This window comes from Callospermophilus lateralis, chromosome 11 (assembly GCF_048772815.1).
Source record: "Callospermophilus lateralis isolate mCalLat2 chromosome 11, mCalLat2.hap1, whole genome shotgun sequence".
In the NCBI taxonomy this organism is placed as follows: domain Eukaryota; kingdom Metazoa; phylum Chordata; class Mammalia; order Rodentia; family Sciuridae; genus Callospermophilus; species Callospermophilus lateralis.
The window spans coordinates 101,357,733-101,365,329 of NC_135315.1; the positions used below are offsets into that span (position 1 = coordinate 101,357,733).

Here is a 7,597-nt window from a genome sequence, read left to right on the forward strand (position 1 = left end):
ATGACCCTGGAATATGTGGAGCCAGGAAAGTGGAGCAGACCTGAGCCCCTGCTGCATCTGGTCCTCGTGAGCCACTGGGGCTGTCTGGAAACCTGAAGTCCCTCGGGGGCCACTTCACAGTGAGAGGCAGACTAATGTGGAAGTGCCAATATGTGTCACAGGAAGTCCCCAAATGGCCCCCGTGCTCACCCAGCAGGCAATACTCTTGGGAGAGAAGCCCCTCAGCTCTGGTTGAGGACACTGCCCCCTCTCTGTGCCTCCTGAGGACACCGCGTGGCCCTGTTCTAGAGGGTCACTGACCTGGTGTCTGCACTGGACACTGGGAACAGCTCTGTGCCCTATTGAACCCCTCCCTCATGCTACCAAGGCAGGTGGCCGACTTCCCAGCACCTGTGGCTCTGGAGCAGGCAACTGAGGCCTGAGCTCCTAGGTGGGCTGCCCCAGGTGGGGACTGGGTGGCAGCCTCTTGTGGCCTCACCAGCAGTGCAGGGAGCCCTGGTGGTTTGCACAGAGTGTTTGGCTGGCTGTGTCCCTCTGCCTTTCTTGTGCTCAGACGCGGCCCTACAGGGTCCCTCCTGCAGGACTGACCACTCCACGGAATGACACTTGTCTGGCCCCAGGTCCAGGCAGGAGTTGGCCAGCTCCTGGTGTGACCAGAACACACAGAAAAGCCCCTCAGGTGGGAGGACTCAGAACCCTGCTAGTGTCACACGCTTCCAGTGTCCCTAAGGCCCTGGTCCCAACTCAATGTTCCAGGGAAGTACCCAAGACGGGGGCAGAGCCTAGTCTCCTCACTCCTCTGCACCTCTCTGGCAGGCTTCTGGGTCTCTGGCTGTGGGGTTTCCCTCCTCAGCACAGAGCAGATGGACTGCAGTGGTGAGCAGGTCTGAGGTTCCTCTGCTGAGAACCACCCAGGCCTCGGCCCCTCCCCAGCTTCCGTGGGTCCTGCAGCTTCCCCTCCACAGGCTCTCGCTGCTCTGCTCAGTCCCAGGAGCCCAGGACTCTCTACCTCCTGATGCTGCAGCTGCTGCTGCTGCTGTCCCTGCTGTGGGCAGTAGAGGGGGCCTGTGCAGAGTGGCCGGGGAGTGTGCCCCGTGATGACCCTCAGCATCCCCAAAGGCGCTCCCTTCAGGATCCAGAGCACAGCGTGGCTGTGCCCAAGTCCTTGACGGTGCAGTAGGGTCTGTGTGTCCTGGTGCCCTGCAGCATCTCCTATCATGACTCAAGGAATGGCAAAGTCTTTGTCTCCTGGTTCCGTGCAGGGACCAATACAGACCACGGCTGTCCTGAGTAATGAGACCCAGGGCAGGTTCCGCCTCCTCCTAGACCCAGGAACCAACAACTGCTCCCTGAGCATCAAAGACACCAAGCGCAGTGACAGTGGCTCCTACTTCTTCAGGTTGGAGAAAGGAAAGTTTAAGTGGAATTATTGTGACAAGATGGTCTCAGTGCATGTGACAGGTAAGACTCCAGCTATGGGGCAGCCTCAGGGAGGTCACAGGACAGGTCTTGGTGGGACCCTTCCCTTGGGGAGTTGGGGGTCAAGCATTAGGGGCTCAGGGAACAGCTGGGTCAGAGCCTGAGCTTCTCTCAGGGCCCTACCTCCCACCCTCCCTACTGACCCTGACTGTTCCCCTCTGCTTATCACCTCTGACCCACACCCCTGACATCCTCATCTCTGGGACCATGGAGTCTTGCCATCCCAGCAACCTGACCTGTTCTGTGCCCTGGGCCTGTGAGCAGGGGACGCCCCCCACCTTCTGGGTAGGGCCTTCTGTGTCCTCCCTGGGCCCCAACATCATCCACTCCTCGGTGCTCACCCTCACCCCGTGGCCCCAGGAACATGGCACCAACTTCACCTGTCAGGTGAAGTTCCCTGCAGCTGGTGTGGCCACAGAGAGAACCATCCAGCTCAATGTCACCTGTGAGTAATGGGCCAGGACACCTGGGTCCTTGAGGCTGTGAGGAGCAAGGAAGGAGGCTTGGGTCCCAGGGGTAGGAACACTTTGTGTCCATGTCCTGGATACTTGGTTGAGTCAGGGACCTTGGAAGGCACAGGCCTGTCCCTCTGTGTGTCTGTGGTTATGGGGTGGGTGTGGGGAGTGCTGCCTCATCTTCAATCCAATTAAAAGGGGAAACAAACCACCTTCTTGTCCATGGTGCTGCAGAGAACCCTGCTTCAGTGTCTCCCCAGGGGCTGGCCCAGGCAGGGAGGGGCCTTCCCAGGGCTCTTAGTGCTGTGCTGTCTGAGCCAGGCTGGTTGACACCTAGCTTCCAGGTGTTGGAATACTGGAGAGGCCACGGGTCCCCCCAGGAAGCCCCTGTCAGGCCTCCATCCCCAAGTATCTTCCTATAAATGCATAAGGACATTTGGGGTGACCAGCAATTAGCTCTTTGCATATCTCAAAGAATTTTCTGTTTTTTTTTTCAATCACTGATGCCTTGGGGACATTTGAAAAATGGTCTTTATATTTCAGAGGAAATGAAGTTTCACTGCAAAATCAAGTGACAGATGCAGAGATTTCCCATACACCAGCCCCCGTGTGTGTGCACCACCTCCTGAGTTGTATGATGTCATGCTCCAGAGTGGGTCATTTACTATAATCCACAAACCTATGTGGACACGTCACTGTCACCTGGAGTCCTCACTTCTCGGCAGGGCCACCCTTGCAGTCGTATGTTCTCTGGGACTTGACACCATAATACAGTCACATAGAAGAGCCCTTGAAACATCACTGGGACTTTCTTGCTTTTCCTGTCAATCCTTCCTCCCTTGGCCCTGACCTCTGCCCAGAGATCAGCACCACAGCCTGTTCCCATCGGCATTGTCATCTGGTCTCTTCACTGGACAGTGAGACCCCAGGGCAGTAGTGGTTCCCTTATGAGTCCTCCTCAACTGTGGACCTCCACTGCCCAGGGACACCCCGACTCCAGGTGTTGAGGTCCTGGGAGTCTGCCCAGATCTGACCCAAGGCCTGACATGGATTTCCTGCTCCACCCTGCTTCTTGTCCCTTCTGTAGGCCCAGGGAGCCCTCTGACCCTGAGTGACAAGGCCAGCAGAGACCAGGACAGGAGACTAGGGAAGAGGGAGGGATGAGGTCCGTCAAGGTCTTGCATCTTCTCTGTCCCCATCCCTGTCTCTAATGGAAAGTCCTTGTCCCCCATAGCTTCATGGTCCCACTGTGACCAGGTCTGGGGTCTGTGGCATGGAGACCCTGGGTGGAGAGAGACTGGGGTCCCAGGTCTGGGCAAGAGCCTGGGTGGACAGGAGGCACAGGGTGAGCTGTGTTCTTCCTTCTAAGGTTCCTGACAGGCTGACGTCTTCTGAGGAGTGGGAAGACTTAGGGGCTGAACCCACGTGGGAGGTGAGGGCCCCCGAGTGCTGAAGAGGAGGGGACACATGCCTGGTTACCAAGAGTGGAGGTCACCCCAAGTCTCTTCTCTCTGCAGGGAGTCAGGGGACAAACGCAGCAGCATGAGTGGTCTGGGGGGCCATCAGGGGGGCTGGTGTCATGGCTCTGGTGGCCCTCAGTCTTTGTCTCATCTTCTCCATTTGAGCCCCAGCCTGGGGTCGGGGATGGGTCGGGGTGGAGAGGGGGGATCCAGGGTTGGAGGGACCTGGAGGGGTTCTGAGGGCTTGGGACCAAGGTGGGGTATAGTGAAGTTGAGGACCCAGGCTGAAGCCTCTGGGAAAGCCTGTCCCCTCCCAGGTCCAGCCTCAGATGCCCAGGAAGCAGGGTGGAGAAGGGACCTTGTCACAAAGTCCTATGGTAAAGACCACCAGTTGACCGCTGACCTAAACCTGCCATAGTCACGTACTAAAGGGTATGACAGTGACCCCACTGAGCAAACCAGGCTCAAAGACACCCGTGTCCCCTCAGAGTGAAGTCCCACAGGAGGAAGGCAGCCAGGGCAGCAGAGGGAATGAGTGACACCCACCCCGCCCTCCAGCCAGCCTCCCTGGTAAGTACCCTGTGCACCCTGTGATACAACCTGTCCTCAGGGCATGTCCCCAGGTGGCCATGGTGGTGCCAACTCAGCATGCCTAGAACTGAGCTGGTCGCTGTCCCTTGTTTTAGAGTTTAGGTCTCAGTGTTCAGACATGGCAAGGCCAGTCTACAGGAGATGATGGTCTTGTGTGAAGACAGTGTGTGACTCCCAGTTCCAAAGAGGAACCGGCAGGCCACGCCATGCAAGGCCACTCGTGGAGCAGGAGGGCTGGTCAGGGGACAAGGGGAGGGGAAGTCGTGGGAAGGAGCCCATGCTGAGGGCCTGGGCGAGACCGGGCGGGCAACAGGTAGGACTGGCTGCTTTGTGTCAGCAGAGCCTGGGATTGGGGTGTCTCTATTGTCTGACGCCTTGCCCTAGGTTATTAGGTTACATGATGGTCATCGAGAGAGGAAGGGCTCAAGGAGGACGTGGTTGGTCTGGGGTCTGGGTACCTGGTCTGCAGGGAAAGGTTCATAGTAGGCGTGTCCTCTGCTGTCCCTGGGGATGGGCTCTGGGAGAGGCAGTGTCTGGGGTGGGCAAGGCCCTGATGTCAGAACCTCAGAAGTGCATGGCTAATACATCCCTACACCCTTCACTCGCTGGGTTCCCCATCTCTGATGGCACTACTGTCCCCACAGCCCAACAGAGACCTGGCCCCTCTCCACCCCAGTCCCCCATCCTTCTCCCTCTGCCCACCTGCACCAAGGTACTCCTGTTCCTCTGAATTCAGCCTAAGGCAGCCCTCCCCCTCAGCACAGCTCCCTCCCTCACTCCTTTCTGCCTCATACCCCTTCCCCAGCCCATGAGCAGGACCTGCACCAACTGTCCTTGTCCCCACCCAAGTTTGAAAAGCACTGCTTCTCCTCATTGCAGAAGAGGAGCCCCTGGGCAGCCTGCCCTGGCATTTGGGGCTGGAAAGGCAGGGTCACGGTCAGCGGAGTGGACCTAGAGCCCAGAACTGGGCCTGTAGCAGAGAAGGGCTGCATCTCCGAACCCTCCAGGCAACTCGGCCCCACTCCATAGCTGCCCAGGCTCCTGTGGGCACAGCTGTCCCACATCTGGTGGCAGCCTCATTCCCTGGGCTTCCCCACCTGAGCTCCACAACAAGACCTCTGTGGTCACCTGTGCCCTGTCCTCTGAAGTCGCCATGGGCAATCACCTGCCTATTCAGCAATCCGCACTGGTCCCCTCTAACACTGACCCACAGGGCTCCCTCTACACTTCCCCCTCCTGTGCACCCAGTGCTGGGCACAGAGGCCCAGGACCCCAGTGGCGTTTGGGATGGAGGATGCGTGAGGGGAAGCCCCTCCTCTCTGAGTCAGTTCCCGTGTCTGTGAGACAGCAGAACAGGGGTCTGCACCCAGGTCTGTGAATGCAGAGCAGGACTGGGAGCAGAGGGGACTCCTGTGTTGTGAGGCATCAGGCCACCTAGGGAGCAGGAAGGAGGGGCAGGAGGGTCCTGCCAGGGTGGACTGCGCCCAGCCCCTCCAGCTTCCCCACCCTTCCCTGTGTGACCCTCTCTCCTTTCCACACAGGGGTGTCAGCAGGAGCACCCGCTGCCTGGCCCTGCTGACCCCTGCAGCTCCTCAGGAGATGGCCCTGACTTGGGGCAAGAGCAGGAGCTACACTACTCCACCCTCAGCTTTCACCAGGCCTCCCGCAGTGTCCATGGGGCAAGTCCTGCAGAGGACACCTCCACCCAGTACTCAGACATCAGGGCACAGGGAGGGACCAGCAGGAGCCTGTCTCAGCAGAGGACACCTGCTGTGGAGCCACACTGAGTGACCACGCCCTCCAGTCCTGATGCCCCAGGATCTGGCCAACCCTGCATTCCTGTGGCCTAGTCAGAGACCCAAGGGGACAGCAAGGAGGGCTTCTGTGTTCGGCGTGTCCCTAGGGTGGAGTTACACTCACCTGTTCCCTTGTAGTCCTGCCCCTCTGCCCTTTTAGGTATAGAACTTTCTAAGAACAGAGTCCTCCAATAAAAAATGACTTCCAAATGTGTTCTCTCTCTCTCTCTCTCTCTCTCTCTCTCTCTCTCTCTCTCTCTCTCTCTCTCTCATAAGGCTATTGTGAATTTCTCTTGTTCTCTCCTTTGGGTGAGTATGAGGCCAACGACTAGGAAGCCGTCCTGAGGTTGTGTGAAGGTAAATTGTGTTTTGTTTTGTGTCCCTGCAAATTCACAGGAGCCATCTTAGTTCAGCTGTCCGTGCTGTTCAGGGGCGCAATCCCACCCATTATGGGACCAAGAGGCTGATGACTGACACCGCATAGAGAAGGGGTCCCTAAGCAGCCATGAGTGCGTTTCCTGCTGGAATTACATTATCTGAGAATTTGCCACCAAAGACCTGGATCACACCTCTGCTCGCTCCTGATGAACCCTGTGACACAGGCCAGCCACTCTGCCGCTCTGTATACCAGAATCCAGGTCTGCATTAGTGTAACAGTGACTGTGAGGGAGCCAGAGGTGAGCATAGCATGCACCTGCAGGAGCCCGTGACTGTGCATCCTGGTCCTTCCCCCTGACTTTAGTCCAGAGGCCCCTGAGCACAGACACTGAATCAGCAGCTCAGGCTCCCTCTGCCCACACTCTGCAGGGGGCGCTCTCCCCCTGACCTGCACCACCTCCCTCCACTCCCAGCCTCCTTCTCTCCATCGCTCCTGTCTCCTACTCAGCCTTCCCAGCTCCTTTATGTCCTGCCACAGGCAATTGCAGGCTAGCACTGAGAAAACTTTCTAGAACTCAGAGCTGACCACAGGTAGGCTAAAACCTCCATGCCCTTCAGAATGAGCTCAAAGGCAGATGCTGGGTAGAGTGGTGAAGTTGAGCTCATGACTGTCCTTCTAGAAAGCCCAATTATAACAATGAAAGCTAGTTCAGGACATAACTGCCCAACATGCACCAAGCAGCACCAAACCATGGCAGGAACAGCATTACGCCAGAAATTCATGAGGACCAGTAAATAATGGTGGAGTCTGGCCGTGAGTGAAAAGCACCTGTGGCCTGGACGCCACTCCCAGGTCCTCAGCAGGGCGGCTGAGTCAGGCTCCTGTCCAGGCTGGTGGCAGGTGTGACCAGCTTGACTTCACTGCCGAGACACTGGGAGGTGGCTGTGATGCTTCCGGGTCCCGAGAAGTTGGCATCGTCCCATGGCCCCTGCTCCTCCCGCCTCAGTGCAACTAGGAACCTGTAAATGGTGAAAAAGACAGAGGGACTCTGAGAAGTGGGTGAGGCCAGCTGGTCAGGACCCTGGACTGGAGAGACACGGAGGCAGAGTCTCTTCTGCCCCTCTAGCCGCCACCACCCACAGTGGCAGGTCCCTCAGGACCCCACCCCCGCCCCTGGCCAGCAGCAGAAGGCAGCCATGTGGGCTCCTGGTAGAAGAGGATCCCTCTGATGGCCTCAGGCAGGACCGACATTTCCTGGAAGGGGAGCCAATCAGAGCTGAATCAGTGGTCACAGGTGGTCCCCTCCCCATCAGGCCTGAGCCATGGCGACTGGTATTTCTGACCCTCAGTTTTCTTCTTGGTCAAAGTCATGAGGCTGGTGTGAAGCATGATGCTTACAGGGGCAGCTCAGGGGCCAGCAGAGGGCCTCATCAAGCA

The 7,597-nt window shown here is 57.9% G+C and overlaps 1 pseudogene; it reads left to right on the forward strand.

Annotated features, from left to right (window-relative positions):
• Nucleotides 1-1,932, forward strand: LOC143410731 (myeloid cell surface antigen CD33-like; annotated as a pseudogene).
• Nucleotides 1,933-7,597: the final 5,665 nt, after the last annotated feature.